The following is a 23,752-nucleotide window of genomic DNA, read 5'->3' on the forward strand; positions in this document are numbered from 1 at the left end:
TATTACAAAAAAATTGCATCTTCTCTCTCTCTCTCTCTCTCTCTCTCTCTCTCTCTCTCTCTCTCTCTCTCTCTCTCTCATCGAGTCCTACCAACTGGGCATTGCATAGAGCCATGGAATGGGCGACTATAGGAGCTACACAAAGGGGGGAGCAGTGGTATCCAAAGCACATGGAGGAGCCTGTTAGCAAGGCAAGAAACCGTTGGTGGGCAGGAAGGTAAAGATGTACTCACGTGTGCAATGTAAAAAAAGGTTGTGTAGAGAGCTTACGTTTTTGGACCTTTGAGTTTATTGCCCTTCAATCCAAATATATGCCAAGGTGGTGGTCCACCTGATCGTAACCAATGCACACATGCAGGGATAGGCGCTGCCTCTGGCGACGACACCCATGAAACATACGATTGAGTCGCTTTCACATTCAAAAATGACAATTAAGAACAAAAGAAATGGGAAAAAATATGCATGGATTAAGAGATTAAATGACTGATAGCGACAGACAGAGAGACTCTCTTTCTCTCCTTCCTTTTGAATTCCAGAGTAGGCGGTCGCCTTCACCACTGCATGGTCAAAACTCAAGACTCGACTCAGTTTATGCTACAGACGGAAGACATAGCGTCCCTGCAAAATACCTGGAATAGCATGATAGAAACAACAAAACACCGCAAATACGTATACCTGACAAAGCCTGTGAGCATCAAATCGTACACGAACAAAGAGGAAAAGAGAGAGAGATAGAGCGAGAGGGCACGTGCGGATGCACCTCCAAGAGGGGAATGCTACACCGGCACGGCGAAAGAGAAGAGAAGAGAGGAGAGAAGAATAACACAGACACTGGGTGCAATCTCCCCCCGTGCAAGAGTGACCATTTCCCTCTTGCATGTATTTAATGGTCAAAGTGAGTACAAACTGGCCGGCCGGACATAATTGGCCAAAGCTCACAAAGAGCACTTGAATAATCAAATATACATAAAATGTAGCATCCTTCTACATAATCCATTATCTGCTGGTGCTCTTGCCACTTGTCAGCTACAATAGCTAATAAAATATCAATTCTAAACATACCTCTCCATTGGAAAGCAATTGCCCTCAGTTGTTGCGAAGAAAAAATCTGCAAACAATACTTGTCAAAAACAGTGATTAGTATGTTGTGTCAAAAACATCACATAATAAAAGGAAAATTTATGAAACTAAATAACATTAGCTTATGCCTGCCGTCATCCACATACTGCCTATTCTAGTGTCCCATACCACTAGAATAAGCAGTATATGTCATACCCTGAAGAATCAGGATATCATTGGTCACACTCGTCATCAATCTCATAATGTCAAGTCTTATCACATAAACATTGTCGTAATAATCACCAGATACCAAATCCCAATCCAATTCCAATTTCACAATATAAGTCCAAATCCAAATCACTTTCATTATGTACCCGGGAAACAAAATCATACCAATTACAGTGGTGGCTAGCCACTGCAGCATGATTTTGTGATCGGTGTTGCCTCATCCAGTGAGTCTACACCAATAGAACGTGCTGCCTAAATCGGCGAATATGCACTAATGCTGCCTAAATCGGCGGATCTGCATTGGATATTGTTTAAAAATCATAAATCTGAAGTTTATTAATGTGCTGCCTAAATCGGCGGATCTGCACCACCAAGATGAGTACTGCCTAGATCCACGACTCTGTGTGTGCGTGACCAATGGACTAGGCTAAGCATAAAATATAACATTTATCACATGTGTGAGACCAATGTGGAGCATGGTTAAGTAGGAGGGTACTTACAAACCGTTGTTCACTATCCCATAGCACCTTAACTCATATAAGTAGTTGTATAGCTTAATGACAAATCATCTCAATAGAAATTACATTCAGTGTAAGGGAACTCCACAATCTTAGGATGGTTAATTTCACATGCCATGTAAAAAGAAAAAGATCTTTTTGCTTTTAAATAGTCTAATGATATTAGCCATGTTGCAAACTGCTTCAGTGTATTTCCTTAAATATCTGTACAAAGAGAACACTTTCAAGGAAGATTGAAAAAAGTTTGAAGTGTTAACTACATGTCCTAATGAAATAAATATTAACCAACTTAAAATATAGTATCGACAAAATTATAAATTGAAGGAGAGATTTGGGGATGTATGTTGCATACTAAAAAGGATCGTAAACATCATGCCATGATAAATCACAATCAATAAGGAAGGAACGAGAATGTAAAAGGATCAATAAGATCCTGTCAAAATTGCTACATAAATATCTGAGATATATATATTTTTTCAATTATTGTTTATTTATGATCATTATTTTCCAAGTTAAGCTAATTATCCAAGTGTAGAATAGTAGTCTCATTTTTAAAATCTTGTGCATCAATAATCCTACCTACCCAAAATGGTCGGAAGACATGTGGTGCTTACTGTGAGAAGTTCTTTTAGCAAAGAGAAATAATTTGCAACAGCATCCTTATTAACTATTGTTACCACGTATGATAATATTTTGAAAATAACAGAAGGCAAAACCGTATGAATTGCCTTAAAACCAGCTCTTGCGCTAGGAGAAGGCTCATAGTAGGATCAGATGTTGGGCTTCTAGCGCCCAGGTCATGGGAAGGCTAAGGTTAAAGTTCCAAGATCAAAGGTAAAATTGATTATTTACCATATATACCATATGTGCCCTGAAAAATTAACTAACATCTAATAGTAATTTTATCATTATTCTTTATGGTTAGACCATCATTTACTATCATAAGCTATAGATAACAAGACAATGGAACGTTAACTATAGACCAAAATGCCCATGAGTGAAAAATTAATATATTTATTAATGTATTTTATGAGTATCATCAAATGTAGAAAATTGAAAACTACAAACAATTGAAAATTGTTGAACTGTGTGGAGTATGAAATATTATTCGACTAATGAGTAGGTCGTGATTTGGTAGCATAGCTAATATGTTTTGTAGTATCCACAGATGCAACAAAGTACCACTCAGATTGGTCCTCTGGTTGAATTCTCAGCATGCATGGCAAGAGATAGACATGGATTGTGAGTGTATGAGGGAGGAGCGACCTGGCCATTTTAAAGTAGTGTGTGTAAGCGGACTTCCATGCACAACAAATCTTGACCATCTTCCTAGGGAACCAAACACATACAATTCTTATGGATCGAATACAATTTCTGGGTAGAAAAATAGAATGAAGTAAATTGTGAAACTAAACCTAAAAGCCTAAAATCAGCATCATTATCGTAGTCAATGCCGGAGGATGCTAGGCAGCGGCCGTTGTCGGAGAAAGTATTCCACAGGTTGTTTGAAGAGCGTCGCCGATGTCCGCTTCTGTAAGTGGTCGTACTGGAAGGGGGAGGGTAGAGAGAGTAGGAACAATACCATTGTTGAGCTGAAACAACAGACTGAACTTGGTAGAACACTTGAGTCAAAACATAAAGAGACGGAGTCTCCTTCTTAGAAGCATTGGCCTGCCGTCCATAGGCAATTGTAACTGAGAGTAACTACGAACTGTTGCATGGCAAGGGTGAAGATAAACTGTGCATGAGATTCCTAGTTCGTGGGAAACCAATCCAAGATTTTTTGTTAGCTTTCCAAAAGTAGGGAAAAGCCATTAGTTGAGCGTTCGGCTTGGGAAAAAAAAACCTTAGCAAACTGCATAAGGTGAGCGTTGTCGCCATGGATGCTATTGGGTTGATGAAGTCAGCTGCCTGCGGCCGCAAGGGTATGTATGGGAAAAAGATGGAGTTTCAAGTAGAGAAAGGGTGAGTAGATGCAACAGATTTTGTTGATGGTGTACTTGAAGATGAATATCATGCAGAAGCGACACGGAAACAGAACCCAAAAGGTGTAGCTAATGAGAGCCGGGACTTACCTACCATACATAAGCTTAATCGTTGGTGGTAGTATCTTAGAGCATCAGCAAATGAGAAAAATGTCAGATGACCATGACGATGGCAGTGAGCAACGGCAAGAGCAAATGATTATCCCTAGCACCGCTACTGCGTGAGCTTCTCTTCATGGCGTAGCACAGTGGCAAGTCGATGGTGCTGTAAGAGATGGAAGGCAAGCCCGAATTATGGGCTGAGGACGGCCGTCAAGGGAGGCTTCTTTTGGTGTGCGCTTCGGCATCTTGAAGGCAGCGGCTTGGTGGACTAAGAGGAGCCGTTAGCTGCGATACAGGGTGGGGTTTGTGAGCAGGGGCGGCATTTGCAGGATTTTTTCGATGGGAAAAACAAGGACGCACGATTAGTGCAAATAACTGCCAGAAGTCGCAGGCGGACTAGGCGGGCTGGGGGTGTGCATGATAAGGCACACAGCTGCGCCATCAGTTGAGAAAGATGTATGGTTACGAGGTGGCGCCGCCATGCAAGAAGGAGAGTTTGCATGCAAGAAGGCACCCCTAGCTACGAGAGAGAGAGAGAGAGAGAGAGAGAGAGAGAGAGAGAGAGAGAGAGAGAGAGAGTTTTTTTTTTTGGCACACAGTCGACGGCTGTGGGGAGGGAGAGAGTGAGGCTTATATTGTTCTGCATGCGCAAGGGAGGGGGGGGGCAGTTGGGGGGTTGAAAGTGTACTAAAACTCGTGGTCACGAAGGCGGTTGCAACGTGCGATAACCGCATGAGTGGAGTCAGCCCACATGAGCACGAGGCCATGCATCGAAAAAAGGTGTGGTTGGGAGCGTACTACTGTGGTGGTGAGCCGTTGATTCAGTGGTTGCTAAAGAGGAAAACGGCAGTGGGCACTACTACAGAAAGTAACTTGGCATTGCGAAAGCAAGCACATGCAAGCCGCAAGAAGGGCTTATACAGTCGTAGACAAGGAACACGCAACGCTTTTGGCTGCATGGGGTGCATGCCAACCACACACACACACACAACAGTCAGTCCGTCTCTCTCTCCTTTCCATCACCTAACAAACACACGCACCTGGATATCGAAAGCTCTCTGCTAAACCGCTTGTCGTTAAGTGACCATAGCCGCAAATGCTTTGCATGCCCACGGACAACATCTGTGGTTGTCTCGAGCTGATGACCAGGCTAGGGCGACAAGGTGGGTCTTTGAACGCGGGGATGGTGATGACCATGAGAGTGGCGATGATGACCATGATACCCGTAGACAACAATATAGTGGATTAAATTAAAATTTTACACTCCTGCGAGCTGATTCCCACCATACGGTCACCTCTAATCGGTTCGCACAGTGCACAACTGTGCCAGGTAGTTCCTACTACAATGGAAAAAATAAAAAATGAAAAAAATTCTAAAATTTCGCTTCTCCCTCTATGCCTTTTACAACTCCTCTACTTTTTATTCGTATTTTTGCACTCGTCATAAGCTCGCCTATTAGTAATCGATTTACCGTGATAATTCATATGCAAGGTACTCTAATTGCGACAACACATCCACTAATTACTTAATCGTAGTAGTCAACCTTTTTTAGTTTTTCCTAGTATGCATCTACTAAAAGCAGCTAGTTTCTCTATCATGCAATGCAAAGCACTATATCTAGATATGAATTGATCAAGAATCGATTAGGTATAGACCACCCAAAGCATAAACATTCTATGACAAAGAAAGAGGACATAATCAATGAAAAAGAAGTGACAACACTTAGCTTTGATAAAGTTCGTCATATCTATAATCATTGCATAACCACGAGCGTAGCCACAGCTTTGATACCACTGCTACAGACGGAAGACATAGCGTCCCTGCAAAATACCTCGAATAGCATGATAGAAACAACAAAACACCGCAAATACGCATACCTGACAAAGCCTGTGAGCATATAATCAAATCGTACACGAACAGAGAGAAAAAGAGAGCGAGATAGAGCGAAAGGGCACGTACGGATGCACCTCCTAGAGGGGAGTGCTACACTGGCATAGCGAAAGAGAAGAGAAGAGAGGAGAGAAGAATAACACAGACACTGGGTGCAATCTCCCCCCGTGCAAGAGTGACCATTTCCCTCTTGCACGTATTTAATTTATAGATTCTTGAATGGTCAAAATGAGTACAAACTGGTCGGCCGGACATAATTGGCCAAAGCTCGCAAAGAGCACTTGAATAATCAAATATACATAAAATGTAACATCCTTCTGCATAATCCATTATCTGTTGATGCTCTTGCCACCTGTCAGCTGCAATAGCTAATAAAATATCAATTCTATAACAGTTTAGTTCACTCGTCTGCAGTGTTCGGAAAAAATGTGTCTCAGCTTAATATTGTGTCGTTTTCAAATTCAAAATGTCAGTTGAGGGCAAGAGGAAAAGGAGAAATTCCGCCCCAATACATAAAAATAGTGTAAAAACCCAAAAGATAAACCTAAGTTTTTAAAATTTCCTCTTGGAAAATTCAAGAACAAGAATTTTGTATGTTTGGAAAAATGATTTTCCTGGAACATTGCTCATCTCAGGTCATCTGAGGTCTCTCTCTCTCTCTCTCTCTCTCTCTCTCTCTCTCTCTCTCTCTCTCTCTCTCTCCGTGTGTCAATGCTCCGAGTCAATGTAGCAGCCCTACCACATGGCTTGAGACGCAGCATTCAAAGCGGCCTTGCGGCATGGCTCGAGATGCCACCACCTCTCCCTCTCTCTCTCTCTCTCTCTCTCTCTCTCTCTCTCTCTCTCTCTCTCTCTGTCGCCTGCTGTGTCGCCGGAGCTACAATCTCTTTCTTTCAACCGACACTGGTCGTCCGTGCCGTCGAGCGTCTGGGTGCACTTGCCAAACTTAGCTCCTAGTGTGCCGGATTGAGGTACTGCTGACGTGTGGCAGGGAGGGGGGACCGAAATCCCTCCCCCAATTATACTTACTATAGATTGGTCTACCATTCTTGTTGACTCGTTTATTAATAAATGACTTACTTTACAAAGGATTTTGGTATGTTCTCAAGCTATTTTATCAGCCTCTAGGTATTTACAAGCGTGCGGAAATTTTTGACCATAGATTATTTTGAAAGGTGCTTTGCTTGTGATGGGCTGCATAGTATTCATCTAAATTTTGGTGATGGTCATTTGTGTAAATTTCAATAAAGAAATTTCTCATGCAAATTTTGTTGGTGATCTAGTAGGGGCTACCCAATTGTAAAAAAAGGGTTAATAAGCGGAATCTCAAGTAGATGCCATTATAGTTGCCAATTGCAAAAGTCGGTGGTTGCCAGGAGAATAGGTGAACAGGCGGTAGCAAAGACGCATGTAGAGGAGCAGAACAGGCCACAGGTGTACGCGAACGAGCGCACTAAGCTTTTTTTTCGTCTATGCTACTATGACCAGGACGTGCCCAAAGAAGAGCAGCAGTTGCCGTAGGAGGAGAAGGCAAGGCCTTTTTTTTGTTTGGGGCGTAAAGCGAGCCGAGGGTGGTGGGACGGTTAGCCCAGGCTTCTTGGGTCTAGTCGAGGCTGCCAGAGATCGATACCTACGACGTGATGGTAGTTTTGCTTCCTGTCACGAGATAGATTGGTTGCACTGCTGCGATTATTGTGGGTGAAAGAATCTAGAAAGTATCTAGCTAATATAAAGAGAAACGACCCAGTAGGGCTCCCCAATCTTATTGTGCAACATCGAAGGAGGTCAAAATTTATGCTAGTAGTAGCTTTAATTTGACCATTACTTTTACCGTGGAAAGACTAACTAAAATCAAATTCACATCCTAAGATAGAAAGTAGACATCCAAAAGTGATTACAAAACGTGAGCCTCTATAAAAAACGGTTGTTTTAGAAAAAACATGGTGAAAAATCAAAATTTTTATGAAAATCTTTACATCTAGTGGTGCAGTCTGTTTTTTTGCATACAGTGAAATACCATTTTGCTAAATCTATCACCAATTGTCCATATCATGGCATGCTGCATTGAAGTTGGAGAAAAATTTGTAATGGAATGTATGGATATCTCTTGCCGAGGCCCCAAAAAAATATGCAAAGGCATGAGAAATCCTTGGGGCTTACCATGTACACATTTTACTAATGGATATACAATGCAAGTAGACACAAAGTGACAAAAATACATGTTTATGCCATGCCAATAAAATTGTTTTTCGCAAGTACAAAGTGTGGTGGAAAGGCCCATGTGACCTATATATAGTGGCATATGCATTTCCTATAAAACTAATTGTCAAAAAGGTGCAACCACACATAACTTACATAACTTACCATGGAAAAAGAGAAAACCATCAAAGTCTGAGCAATCACTAGTTGGCATCCAATTTTTATATAGCATTAATTCTAAATAAAAGCTATATAATTCTAAATAAACGCTCAGGTGATATTGTACTACCAAATCAGACGACTTGGTGACATTTTCATTCAATCGTGCAAAATTTATTTCTATGGCAAACATGCATGATTGTAATCCCCTAAAATCTTGCAAATCAAGTAACTCTATGCTATCATATATACATGTTGCTGTCATAGAAGCACCCTCCGTGAGAGTAGCCCGCAGTGAGATAAGAGCGGATATGCTTGAAGTCAAACCGATGATGCATATGTAGTGTTGAACTGAGGTCATACCTGGTAAAAACCAACGGTTATGCGAGAAGCGACAAACGACAAGAAACCAAAAAACCAAGAGATTGATTGGCCTTGCCAAATCAATTCCCTAAGCTAAGATGACTTGTTGAATCCAACCCGCATATTCAATTGAAGTTGCCAACATTGAAAACAAAATCGTACTGGATTATTTGATGAGAGAGAGAGAGAGAGAGAGTAGTGCGCCATGCAATGCTCTATTCATGGTCGTTATGAATCGTGAATTGCTGCTCTCCTCCGTATACACTCGACAAGCCAAAGCATGATGAGTTTCATGCAGGTTGGAGGGAGAGCTTGTGTGTGTGCAAGAGACCTTTCCCACAAGTGCTTGGCTCACCTTTCTCTCCACGGCCTTCTTCCTACTTGTTGCATGCATGAAAAACCCCATGCCCAAAGTAGCTTTTCCAACTGAAGCTCGAATGCCAGTTTAAGGCCTAGAGGGTAATGGGAAACAACTTGGTCCACTCAACCTGCCTCGACCCCTTTATAGGCTAGCTGAGCCCCCTGTGATCTGTTCTCACTAGGGCCCTACCGGTCTTCAAGACACAAAGCTTAATGATTAGAAATACATAATCCACTTGTTTGCCATCTTTTGAAAACCACATGCAACCAAATATGCATGTATTTTTTGGTATCAAGCATGTGGAGCTTGCTTCAAACCTACAACACCTTTTCAATCTTGCACACCTTCTCTTCTTGTTTTTTTTGGACAAAACCATGAGGATGTGATCCATATACTTCTTCGTGCAAATTAAAACAAGTGAAAGGGTCACGACGGCTTTCAAAAACAATAAGAAAGTGATAAAATTGTTTAAATTGTATCAGTGTTTGGGAAAAGATTGCATCAACTTAGTCTTAAGCCGATTGAAAATCGAGACTAGCTAGTTGCAAACCATGGTAAACGAAAAAAAAAAACGGATGAAATATATGAGAAAGTCGTCCAAACATTTTGTAAATCTCAAAAATTTTGTTAGTATTTTCGGTTTTTTCCTTTGTGAGGAGGAAACTCGATCAACAACCGCTTGATAAAAGAGACTTTCTTGAATGTTAACACTAATTGGGATCAAGCTATAAAATGCAAGAAATGTAAAGCCATGTGAAGTTGTGAAATAAAAAGAACTAATTAATATATGTGTGTGTAGAATTTATTAGAATTATACAAGGTGAAACTTCACTTTGGCATTCTAAAACAATAGAATGCAAAAAAAACATATATATGTGTGTGTGTAAAATTTACTAAAATTATGTAAGGTGAAACTTCAATCTAGCATTCTATTGTTTAAAGACACGATGTGAAATGAAAGGTAAATCTCCATCGTGCATTGAAAACTATGGAAGACCCCCTAACCCAGCCTCAGGACTATATACACATGCACATTGAAGAAGCTCGTTCATGGGATCGCGGCACGGAATTGGGGCGCGATCGGCGAGACGATCTAGATCGTCCGCGTGGCGGGACTGAATTTATTAGAATTATGCAAGGTGAAACTTCACTTTGGCATTCTAAAACAATAGAATGCAAAAAAACATATATATGTGTGTGTGTAAAATTTACTAAAATTATGTAAGGTGAAACTTCAATCTAGCATTCTATTGTTTAAAGACAGGATGTGACATGAAAGGTAAGTCTCCATCGTGCATTGAAAACTATGGAAGACCTCGTTCATGGGATTGTGGCGCGGAATTGGGGCGCGATCGGTGAGACAATCTAGATCGTTCGCGTGGCGGGACCGAGCTCAGGGTAGGAGGTAAACCCGGGCGACGAATGGCGAGACGACGTGGCGTCGGGCGGGTGACGTGGCCTCAAGTGACGAGGTGCCACGTGGATAAAGGGGCAGGTGGGTGGCCGGGGCGAATTTCCATGCGCGGACAATGATTCTCAGTTAGGGCGCCGAAAGGGATTGCTTCATGCAAGGTGGGGTGGCGGGATGGCGGGCCGGTTTCATATTTGAATTGGGGAAGGTCGTGCAACAGAGTAGGTGTAGGGGTGGGGGTAAACCCGGGCTTCGGAACAGGGGGCGCAGGCGGGTGTTTTGTGTTGACGAAGATGCACGCCTCCGCCAGTGGAGGCACAGCGGTTGGGGGGCCTTGGGGGTGGGATCTGAATAGGTTGCTTTTGCAGCTCTACAAGGCAATGAGAGCTTCGAGGAGCTTGATGGTGCTTGGAACGAGTCCGAGGGGGGGCGGTTGGCACTTCAGATGGAAACTCAAGTGATATGGATGACGTGGAAGAGTTCTTTGAAGAGCATCAAAGTGGGTATTTGGATGCATTTGCTTTTGCATCAACTAGGTACTTTTCTTTTGATAGACAAACATATGGGCTTATGATAGCTTCTATCGAAAGTGGCCAAACGATTACCATAAGTGCTCTCAAAGCCCATGACAAGCGAGGTGTGCTAGACTTGAAAAAATGGGCAAGAATGAGGGATTCACTCCACGTAATGGTTTACCAAGGTGGATCTTTGCGTCTTGTTATTGGGAATGGAAATTTGATTGCATGTATAGAAGATTGGGAAAGCATTGTTTTCGCATGCCACTCAAACGACCATTTATGCTTGCGGGCAACGATGGCATCCATTGCATGTACATGGTGCACAAGTATTAGACAGCATGGAATCCCACTTGCTTATGTGAAGGAGTTTTTGGACTCGTGTGTTTGTGCATCGTTGCCTGGGTTGGGGGAATTGGAGATCCATGACACCACTTCCACAGAAAATTGCCCGGGTTTACAAGACAGACAAAAGAGTCCTGAAAAGGATGAAGGTGGTGTTGAGGAACATACAGTGCCGATGGATGATATTCAAAATGTGATCAACGCTATTGCCATCAAGCAGAAGGCTAGATTGGTAGAGCGGCAATCATCGTCGTCGAGGGGCTTCATTCAACTTGTGGTCATCGCAATGGGGAGGCACAAAGAAAGGGCCACGATCATCGAAGACTGCGCACATCAAAGAAGTGTGGATGCCCATTTACTATCGTCATTCAACGCGTCTATGATATAAAGGAAAGTGTAAGGATAAGGGTTCATGTTGGGCACAAAGGTCATGTGCCGGGATCACGTGAGAATCTTTATCACTTGCCGGTGCATCCTACTGTGAGGAAACGATGCATGGAAGATTTGTTTGACGTTGGAACATGTTGCCATGTCGCAAAGATGAGTGTCTCCAAGGAGCTATTCCACGTCAATATGGCATTGCCAATAGAGCAAGTGTCACATAGATTCTTCATGATACCAAAGGAAATTCAAATGATGGCATATCAGCTCCGATCCAAAGGTAAATAAAGCCCTGAATGTCTCCTTGTTGGGATAATCATAGGTTTGTATGGGCTTATCTGTCATGGTGCCTGGGTTTATTTGGGGTAGTGCCTGGGTTTATTTATTATTTTGCCTGGGTTTATTTGTTAGATTCATTTAAGACTTGAGTTTAATTGACTGCTTTTGCTTAGGGAGGCTAGGAAGCGATGAATGGTCTTCAATGTACCAGGAGGCTCTAAAATTAAAAGAGCAAAACAAAGTTCTCTATTGTCAACCCTACAACCCGGATGCCTTCGATGAGATGGAAAGGCCATTCATACTCATTATTCAGGATGATTGGATGCTCCGCATGTGCTTGCATTTCTCAACGAACAATGCTTGGGCAATAGACTCCACATTCAAAACAAATGTTTTTGGGATGCCACTCTATGCAGCCGTATTGCCAAATCAAAATGGAATTGGTTTACCCTTGTGGTTTATGTTGTGCACACATGATGTAGGAACATCTCAAGAAAGAATTGCTTTGCAAGTGACACTAAGGCTTGTGTTCCACAGAATGAACAACATTCGCCCTCGAGCATTGGTGATTGACAAGTGTATGACTTCATTATTGGCCATCAATAAAGTTGTTCATGTTGATCAATCTTGTTGGGAGGTGGAAAAGGATGGAACAACTCAACAAGTTGCATGTACTGCCTTGCTATGTTGGTTCCATACCAAGAAAGCATGGGTGGAGCACTTGCTTCCACAGGTTTGTAACATGGTTTTGTATATGTGTACGTGGGTTTATCTGCGTTTCAGACGTTTATCTGTTCGTGCTCGGGTTTATATGTTAGTGCCTGGGTTTATTTGTTAGTGTCTAGGTTTATCTGTCAATGCCTAGATTTATTTGTTGGTGCCTGGGTTTATCTGTCAATGCCTGGATTTATTTGTTGGTGCCTGGGTTTATCTATCAGTGCCTTGGTTTTTCTATGTGTGAGAGCTTATCTCTGTGTGCCTGGGCTGATATGGGTGAACTGTAGATTATCTCGTATATGTTTCTTGATATGCTTGCCCACTTTTTTTGTAGGCTCCTAAGGAGATCCGTGAAACCCTATATGCATCAATGGAAAATCTAATGCAATGTGATACAGAGGACAACTTCGAGGCTCGATATGCCCAGTTGTTGATAGAATGTGAAGGCCACCCTAATATTGTAAGGTATATCTGCAATGGTTGGGCTGCAAAGACATGCATCTCGCGACAAATGTGGCCAAAATACGGTCGTTTATTTCCACATGGGCATGTGGACACTACCAATTTGGTTGAGAGACTATGGTAGTATGTGAAATACACGCTTATAGATGCAAGGATCAATCGATCAGCCTTGGATCTATTGCATGCCCTGGTGGGTGACTCCAACACCGGGACACAAATGGGTGGCACTGCTATTGAGTTCTTTCGTCAAAAGCAAGAGATTGGTATAATATTTTCTTTTCATATTAATCAAAGCGAAGGCAATGGGTTTTTCTATGACTGCCTAGTAGGATTATTTGTTTGCATGAGGACTTGCATTTGTGCCTGGGTTTATAGTATGGTATAGGTTTATATGGTTGCCCGGGTTTATATGTGTCTGGATTGCTTCTGAAGGTGACCACTGTATATTTTGTGTAGTTGACTCTGGAAAGCACAAAATTTATGGAAATGATCGGCTGCAGACCACAAGACTTGCAGGAGGTGAAGAAATCTTAAGGAAATATGCAAATGACCCATCGACGATTCAAGTTATCGATGAAGCTGCACTCTTATTTAAGGTCTTGAGCATGTCATCCACAGGGACATGGTATCAAGTTAGTATACAGTCGGCATATTGTGACTGGCCAGATTGGTTTAGCAACTTCAAGCATCTGTATGGAATGCGACTCATCTTAAGGGACTTATTTTCTCATATTAGCCATATTCTACCCATCATTGACACATCCCGAGAGCTAGTCATGGAGCACGATCATGAACAATTTGAGGATACTACCATCGATGTAGAGCCCACACGAGATGCAGATGGGCAAGGGCCTCCTCCAGCACAAGTTTTGACCCAATGCATTGACGAGCTAAAAGCACTCTTGCACAACATTGAAGAGGGCATTCCATCATATAGTGACTCAAAGATCTTGTCATCGGTGGGGCAAGTGCGGGCCTCTTTGCTCAAAGAGCACCCATGGGGATCGATTTGCCAAAGAAGGGAAGTGTAACACAAGTACAGGCACATGTAACTGCCACTCGACTTGGGCATGGCCAACCTAGGCTAGAAGGAGTAAATATGCAGATCACGGTGCCCACACGGCCTGCTAGACAAACGGGTGCCTTGCGACATAAGCATCAAAGGGGCCATAAGCGAGTTCGGTTTGCTTCACAAAGGCGGGTTTACTGTCATCATTGTTGCACAAAGACTTTCTTGGTGGACGAGGGGTCGATACATGCCACACTTGCAATGCACTCCACGGCTAAGAGCTCAAGAAAAGCTAGGAGCATTCATAGGCCGACAAGCCTTGTTGTTTCATGGGTCTAATGCTTATGAATGCCTTGTTACGTTCGTGGTATGCGGACCAAACAATGACGATGAGCGTTTGTTTGATCTAAAGTTCAATGATGGGGAAACCATGCATGGAGTATTGGCATCAGCTCATCGAATTGTACTTTTGTAAAACTGAGCAGTAAACATCTTCCTCTTGTCTTGCTGTTTTGCCCAGGTTTATCTGTATCCCATGTTTGGTTATTTGTACTATTTTTGGACCTCTCAATCACCTACCATACCTTTTCACCTGAAACTGAGCACTAAACATCTTCCTCTTGTCTTGCTGTTTTTCCCGGGTTTATCTGTATCCCATGTTTGGTTATTTGTACTATTTTTGGACCTCTCAATCACCTACCATATCTTTTCACCTGAAACTGAGCAGTAAACATCTGCCTCTTGTCTTGCTATTTTCCCCGGGTTTATTTGTATCCCATGTTTGGTTATTGTACTATTCTTGGACCTCTCAATCACCCACCATCTCTTTTCACCTGAATAAGGCAAGTTTTAAACTTATTATTATGGTGGTAAAGGAGTGGACTATTCTTACTTTGTACAACTTGATAGGCTTTTTGTTTGTCTTCTTTCAATCAACCTTATACCTGTTTTGGGTTTTGCTCAACCTATCGGCACTACTTCTTGTCTTGTGATGGAGAATTTTGACTCATTACCTTGCCTAAAATAATTTTCAATACCTCTGCTTTATACACTTAATCCCATACCTATTTTAATTGACCATGGGCTACCTCTTTATGTGGCAGTTCATTCTCGATGCCCTCTTAGGATTGTATTTCTTGTGCAACTATTAGGTGTATAGTTTTTCTCAACTTTGATAGAGATTGCAGTGTCTATATAGTTAGATTTAAGTTATACAATAATAATTTTTTATGTTAATATTAGACTAATTAGGTTCAAACACACACACACACACACACACTATCAACATAGTTTAGTTGTAGAAATGTACATGATGCAAGTGGAGAAGAGATTTGTCCTTCTAATATGATTGTCTTATACTCTTGGCAGCATCTTCCTTTCCTCTTTCTACCATCATCATTGTGGATTTTCACTACTAGCACTAATACTACTACCACTACTAATAGCTTAGGCACAATGGCAATGTCAATGTTTTTTTTGAAACTTGTCCAAGGAAAACCAAATGCATGACTAACGCACCAAAACATAAAACACGATGAGGCCTCATAAAACATTGGATGAGTTTTCGTGTGTGTGTGTGTGTGTGTGTGTGTGTGTGTGTGTGTGTGTGAGAGAGAGAGAGAGAGAGAGAGAGAGAGAGAGAGAGAGAGAGGCTTTCAAACCATATGGTGAAATTTGCCATGACACCAAACAACACAACCTGCAAATACAACTTGAATGACAGCTTGCAAATACAACCACGAAATCTACGCACTTCACAAGCTTTCACATATACCATGGATGTCTACCCAAGGCACACTATTCAAACTATGAAGCAACTTAACTTCATATGCCATAAAATCTAATATCTAATATCTAACCAGCTCAAATGATTTTCTCATATAAAAATGATCACTTAATGTGGGAGAATAAACAGGAACAAGTGTTTAAGATATAGACATGTGCTTATAGATCTATCTCAACACGGGGCCAATGGTAAAGGGGCCCAAATGAGAGATAGTCTATCAAAGAGCAAGGCTAACAAATGGAGCATAAGACCTTAGGGTTAGCTTCATTGAAGACCTCCAATAATGTGTGTAAAAGGCCTTTGACCTTAGGTAAGCTTGAGGCGCAGGAACCCGACCCAGCTTGAGGTGCTTGTCCTGCTTGTCATGCTTGATGACTAAGGTGCTTGAGGTGCTTTAGATGCTTGAGGTGGCTAATTATTGAGATGCTTGAGGTGCTTGACATGCTTCAGATGTTAGGGTTGCACTTGAGGTGAGAACCCAGCCCAAGCTTAAAGTGCTTATGAGCCAAGCTTGTGGTGGGAACTGGGCCTATGCATGAGGGGCTTGAGGTGTCAAAAAGTCAAAGATTCAATCCCTACAAGGAGGGGGCGATCCCTACATGAGGGGGGATGAGAGAGAACACCCACACACTCACACAAGGTGTGCATGGTACAAATAAAGCAAAAGGGACACTTGTCAAGTTCCTCCTCATGTTGCCCTCATGATGTGTCTGAAGCCTATTGGTTGGCCACCCAAGGGGTCCAATAATAATTTAGGAGATTTAATTAATTGATTTAGCATTTATCTAGCCCTCTCTCTCAAAGGGGAAAGGGGGACACTTGTCTCAAGGCTACCCTTGCTCTGTTGGTAATGCTTCCTGCTTGTGAGATTGGCTAGGCCTGGAGGAGTCCAATGAGCTTCAAGCATGAGCTACAAGGGGGGGTCGACCCAAGCAAGCTAGGGGGTTGCTTAGGGGGTATACACACACACTCACAAACACTCTCATTGTGTGCTATGCAAAGTGCAAGGGCTCCCTCTCCTTCTCCAAGCAAGTAGAGGTTGAGAGCCTACACCAACACTCTTGGATATGGAGTGCAAATCCAACCAAGAGCCATGCTTCAATGCTTAAGCTTTCCATCTCCTTCTTCTTCATTACTATGCTATTATGTATGCTAGCAACAAGAGTTATGATAAGTGAGGAACTAATTCTTTCTCCTACGAAATGTTTCTTCTTCCTCTTTCCTACCCTCATTCCCTGCTAGCTCTCTCCACCTTCGAAGGTGTTTGAGGTCTTGGGACTGAGGCTTGGGATAGTTAAAGCTTTTCTTCAAGTTTATGTTATGTTTGTGATGCATGAATATTTCCATCTTCATTGCATCACCTAGGTCACAAGGAACACAAAGATTGTATTGTAACAAGTCTCTCTTAATGGGAGAAATCATAATACAAATGCCTATTGGAGGGGGGGGCAGCTCCACATAAATCCGGTCCTCAACTGTTCTCATGTTCTCTAAATTCTCTCTCTTGCAAAAGTATTGTTCATGCCAAGTTAGATAATTTCTATGATTATGTTTCTATCTTCAATTATGTTCACCCGCTATACTCACAAAGTCATTTCTCAAAAGTACTCTCATTAATTTCCGCTACTCTCAAATTAAATAGGCCAATTCCATTACATTGGTATCAAAGCATTTGGTTTCTCTTTCTTGCTTAAGAAGAGAGGTCCTTAAGTAGCCTATAAATGGTTGATGTTGTTAATTATATTAGGGTAAGTGGAACTGGGATCTATTATCGGTTTTGTTGAGCCCACTATGTGGGGGATGGTGCACACCTCGGGAGCTTTAGACGTAACAATGGAGTCTTTTTAGATTTGCCTACGGCTTTACCTTTATTGAGCCATAAGAAGTCCGAAAGGAGGTAGCCCTCGGCAACTCCGCTATGTTATACCTACTCCTCTACTCTCTATAATTAACCACTTCGAGCCGTGGATGTAGATGCTTAAGAGCCGATTTTCAAAGGCTAAGAGGAGTGGCAACTAAGGTTTTGAATTGCCAAAGCATACACCAAGTACATACATAAATTTTGTCAACATGGCTGACAATAATCAAGATACTAGAATGAACATTGATAGCTTTGATTTTGCACATGAAGGTGCTAATGATGATGCTCCCATGTTTGTGAATTATCTCGTCACTAGGTTGCAGTAAGCTATGGGCAACCCTGCTTTGCAAGCCGAAGTTACTGAACAACTTCGTGCTTATGGAATTTCCCTTCCTCTCCAAGAGGAGAGAGAGCTTAGGAGGCCTCTTGAAGAGACCCCCAAAAGAAGACTCTCTCCCATTCGAGAGGAGGAATCCAAAGAGCAAGAAATCAATGAAAGTGTAAGTTCCTCTGAAGATGTGGCTCCACGAAGACGGCGGTCTAGACGATCGTCCACTCCTCCCAAGAGGAAAACATCAACACATAGTCCTTCTCCTCATCACTCTGAAAGGCAAGAGAGGAAACAAAGGAAGAAAAGGGCTAGGAAGAGGTCACCCTCTTCTCCTTCTTCTTCACCTTCCTCTTCGTCTGACAAAAGTTATGGCTATTCGCCTAGAGATTACAAGAGGGGAGGACATCGCAAATCATTTCCTGCATGGCGAAGGTCACAAAAGCTAAAGAAGTTCAAGGAGGGAGGAAAGAGTATCTCTTTTCTCACCTATGATGGCACCTTCGGTGCTACCGACAAAGTGTTGGCCTTCATCCAGCAATTTGATGCGGCCTTTGGAGATGAGGGCTTCATAGAGTCCTCCAAGCTACGCCATGTAGCTATGCACTTCCAAAAATCAGCTCGTCAATGGTGGGCTAGCCTTCGTGGCAATGGTGAAGCCCCAAAGACATGGAAAACTCTACAAGTTTCCATCATGAAGCAATTCCTTGCAAGCGATGCAAAGGACAAAGTGCTTATCGAATGGCGCAGCTTGAAGCTCCTCTCCCATGAGTCTATCCACAAATATGTAGACAAGTTTTGGGATTTACATCTCAAGGATACTGTCTTTCAAAAGATAGACTTTGTCGAGCAAAGGCAACAATTCTGGGCGGGATTACCTGAAGAGATGGCCGAATACATCAACTCTCAACGGCCTGGTACTATTAGCGAAGTAATCCATCACACCATGGTTGCTTCACGCATCAATTTCCATCAAGGGGCTAGACGTAATGTCAAGCCCATGGAAAACAAAGACAAAAATGATGCAAAGGGAAAAACCAATGTTCAAAATACTTCCCAAGTCAAATCCAACAACAACAACAATCGGTCCAAGGAGAAGGGATTTTACAAAGGGAAAAACAAACTCTCTCCTGAAGAGCTTGAAGCTTTTCGCAAGGACCATAAGTGTTTCAAGTGTGGGGAGCAAGGACATGGCTATCGTTCTTGCCCCAAGAAGAATACTCGCAATGAGACTCCTAGGGCTTCCACCATCGAAGCTCCAAAAGAGGATGCTCATTGCAAAGGATCATCACTTTCCTATGCTTGGGGAAAGGTGAGAGAGCATGATACCTTCATCTTGTTTGACCCTGGCTCTACTCTTAACTTCATATCAATGGAGTTGGCCACCAAGTTGGGCATTCAAGCTTTTGGGATGGGAGATATAGTAGTGGCTGATGCAGCTTTCAAGGGACAACAAGCCTCCGTTACTCCCTTGATTGGGAATTTGAGGCTTCATGTCCAAAGCTATGTCGACAAAGAAGACTTCTTCATCTCTCCTCTCCAACATGAGGATGTTATCCTAGGGGCACCATGGTTTGAGCGCATGGCTGCCAACATGAAGTTCCCTGAAAGGAGAATCTACTTCACCTACAGGGGAAAGAACATGTATATAGATGCTAGTGAGCGTGGTCGCACTATTCTACTTGTAAATCCTCTTGCTTTTGATAAGTCAATGAAGAGCTCAGTTTCTGCATACATGATTTTTGTCAAAGAGTCTCTAAAAGGTACTAAGTTTCATCAAATGTAAATGGTACGAATCAAGAAGAGTTAGACTTGTCTAATTTTCTAAAAGGATTCCAAGATGTGTTCATCGATGATATCCCTATGCACTTACCTCCAAAATGAGGGGATGATGACCATCGCATTGAGCTCCTTCCTGGAAGCTCACCACCTAACAAGCCTCCTTATCGAGTCTCACAAGCTCAACAAGAGGAGATCATGAGGCAAGTACAAGAGCTGGTAGACAAAGGGATGGTGAGGCCTAGTTCCTCTCCCTTTTGTTCTCCAGTCCTTTTAGTGCAAAAGAAAGATGGTACACACCGTATGTGTGTGGACTATCGAGCACTAAACCATATCACTATCAAAAACATATTTCCCGTACCTCGGGTAGAAGATCTGTTTGATAAGCTACAGGGCTCTACCTACTTCAGTAGGATTGACCTTAAGAGTGGCTATCATCAAATAAGGATAGTGGATGAAGATATCTTAAAGACCGCGTTTCTCACAACGTTTGGTCTTTATGAATATCTAGTCATGCCTTTTGGCTTGACTAATGCACCAGCTACGTTCAATCGTTTGATGGAGAAAATTTTTAGACCATACCGCAAATTCACCGGAGTGTTCTTTGATGATATCATCATCTACTCCATGTCTTTGGAGGAACATAAGCAACATCTCCAAGTGATTTTTCAAGCATTGAGGGAGAACAAGCTTTTTCTCAACCAAAATAAAAGCGAATTCTTCGTTCAAGAGATTCAATACTTAGGTCATATTATCTCTAAAGATGGTATTCGAATGGATCCATCAAAGTTAGAGGTAATAAAAGCATGGCCTAACCCAAGAAATCTACATGAGCTAAGAAGCTTTGTTGGTATGTGCGCATACTATAGACGCTTCATAGCAAAATTCTCTCAAGTAGCAGGACCACTACATGACTTAACTAAGAAGAACGTTAAGTTTGTATGGACTGCTAAGGAGCAAAATGCTTTTGAAAAGCTCAAAGAGAATCTTACTTCCCAACCAATCCTTGTGCTTCCGAATCTCTCAAAGCCATTTGAGGTCCAATGTGATGCTTTCGGTGATTTCCTTGGAGCCGTTTTGCTTCAAGAAGGGCATGCCATAGCATATGAGAGCCATAGCATGCCATACCTCTTGTAGACTATGCCTACAATAATATTGTACATACTTCTACGGGAAAAGCACCTTTTGAGATCATTGAGGGAAGACCTAAAAGTCCCTTTCTACTCAAAGTACATGGGAAGATCTTCGCCGCCGATGAGTATAGCCGTGACCTACAAGAATCTTTTCAAAAGATTAGGGAGGCTATATCCATCTCTCAACAAAGGCAAAAAGCTGTTGCTGATAAGCATAGAAGAGCCTTAATGTTCAAAGAAAATGATTGGGTCTTCCTCAAGTTTCCTAAGGCTCGATTAAGGCAAACGACGGACAAAAATCCTACAGGCCATCAAAAGTATTATGCTAAACTAGAAAAAAGATACTCTGGTCCTTTCCAAATATTGAAGCCCATCAATGAGACGGCTTATCAACTCAAGTTGCCCAACCACTGGGTCATACACAATGCCTTTCATGTAAGCCTACTTAAGCCCTACAAAGGAGAGCCACCAACTGAACCAATTATTGAAGACCCTCTCGAAGTTGAAGACCAAGAAGAGGTGCTACAACCCGAAGCTCTCCTTCGGCATGAAGACAAGGTACTACGACATGGTAAGATTATCCGACGGTATCTTATTAAGTTCAAAAATTATCCTTTTGAAGATGCTAGATGGATGTAAGGAATAGAGCTTAAGGATAGTATGAACCTTATCAATGCTTACAATGCTACACTAGAGTAAGCAAATGTACAAATTTCTTTTAAATGACTCATGTTTTTGTCTTATAAGACTAGTCCTCTTTTTAATTGTGCACAAATTTAACTAGTATGCATGCTTAGAATCATGTTTGTGATGACGACGTCTCTCAAACACCAAGTAGAATTTGTCACTCTACTTTGGGAGAATGAAATGGACTAAAGAGCAGACATGCTTGCGACAGCTATGTCTCCCAAGCACCAAATAGATTAGTCATCCATCTTGGAAAGATGTCGTAGGGTAAAAAGGGATCCTCTACCCGCTAAGTAAAATTGACTAATGACTAAGGCTTTATCTCTTCTACCTCATAGTCGAGGACAACTATGATTTCAAGAGAGAGGTAATGTCATAAAATCTAATATCCAATATCTAACCAACCCAAATGATTTTCTCATATTAAATTGATCACTTAATGTGGGAGAATAAACGGGAACAAGTGCTAAGATATAGACATGTGCTTATAGATCTATCTCAACACGGGGCCAATGGTAAAGGGGCCCAAATGAGAGATGGTCTATCAAAGAGAAAGGCTAACAGATGGAGCATAAGACCTTAAGGTTAGCTTCATTAAAGACCTCCAATAATGTGTGTAAAAGGCCTTTGACCTTAGGTAAGCTAGGGCTAAGCTTGAGGCGCGGGAACCCGACCCAGCTCGAGGTGCTTTTCCTGCTTGTCATGCTTGATGACTAAGGTACTTGAGGTGCTTGAGATGCTTGAGGTGGTTAATTATTGAGATGCTTGAGGTGCTTGACATGCTTCAGATGTTAGGGTTGCACTTGAGGTGAGAACCCAGCCCAAGCTTAAAGTGCTTATGAGCCAAGCTTGTGGTGGGAACTGGGCCTATGCATGAGGGGCTTGAGGTGTCAAAAAGTCAAAGATTCAATCCCTACAAGGAGGGGGCGATCCCTACATGAGGGGGGATGAGAGAGAACACCCACACACTCACACAAGGCGTGCATGGTACAAATAAAGCAAAAGGGACACTTGTCAAGTTCCTCCTCATGTTGCCCTCATGATGTGTCTGAAGCCTATTGGTTGGCCACCCAAGGGGTCCAATAATAATTTAGGAGATTTAATTAATTGATTTAGCATTTATCTAGCCCTCTCTCTCAAAGGGGAAAGGGGGACACTTGTCTCAAGGCTACCCTTGCTCTGCTGGTAATGCCTCGTGCTTGTGAGATTGGCTAGGCCTGGAGGAGTCCAATGAGCTTCAAGCATGAGCTACAAGGGGGGGTCGACCCATGCAAGCTAGGGGGTTTCTTAGGGGGTATACTCACCCACACACACTCACAAACACTCTCATTGTGTGCTCTGCAAAGTGCAAGGGCTCCCTATCCTTTTTCAAGAAAGTAGAGGTTGAGAGCCTACACCAACACTCTTGGATATGGAGTGCAAATCCAACCAAGAGCCATGCTTCATTGCTTAAGCTTTCCATCTCCTTCTTCTTCATTACTATGCTATTATGTATGCTAGCAACAAGAGTTATGATAAGTGAGGAACTAATTCTTTCTCCTACGAAATGTTTCTTCTTCCTCTTTCCTACCCTCATTCCCTGCTAGCTCTCTCCACCTTCGAAGGTGTTTGAGGTCTTGGGACTGAGGCTTGGGATAGTTAAAGCTTTTCTTCAAGTTTATGTTATGTTTGTGATGCATGAATATTTCCATCTTCATTGCATCACCTAGGTCACAAGGAACACAAAGATTGTATTGTAACAAGTCTCTCTTAATGGGAGAAATCATAATACAAATGCCTATTGGAGGGGGGACCGGCTCCACATAAATCCAGTCCTCAACTGTTGTCATGTTCTCTAAATTCTCTCTCTTGCAAAAGTATTGTTCATGCCAAGTTAGCTAATTTCTATGATTATGTTGCTATCTTCAATTATGTTCACCCGCTATGCTCACAAAGTCATTTCTCAAAAGTACTCTCATTAATTTCCGCTACTCTCAAATTAAATAGGCCAATTCCATTACATCATAGCTTAAGCCAAGAAAGATAAGGGAAATCCAACACATTGCATGTTAAAGCTGATGAGTATGTGATGCAAGTTCATACAAACAGCATTTTCTAAGTTTGCAGCACACTATACAAATAACATATAAACCATGAATCCAAACCATTATACAAATAACATGTCAACCCAGACAACATATCAACCCAGGAAATC

This window comes from Adiantum capillus-veneris, chromosome 19, assembly GCF_014529385.1.
Source record: "Adiantum capillus-veneris isolate H3 chromosome 19, ASM1452938v2, whole genome shotgun sequence".
Classification (NCBI taxonomy): domain Eukaryota; kingdom Viridiplantae; phylum Streptophyta; class Polypodiopsida; order Polypodiales; family Pteridaceae; genus Adiantum; species Adiantum capillus-veneris.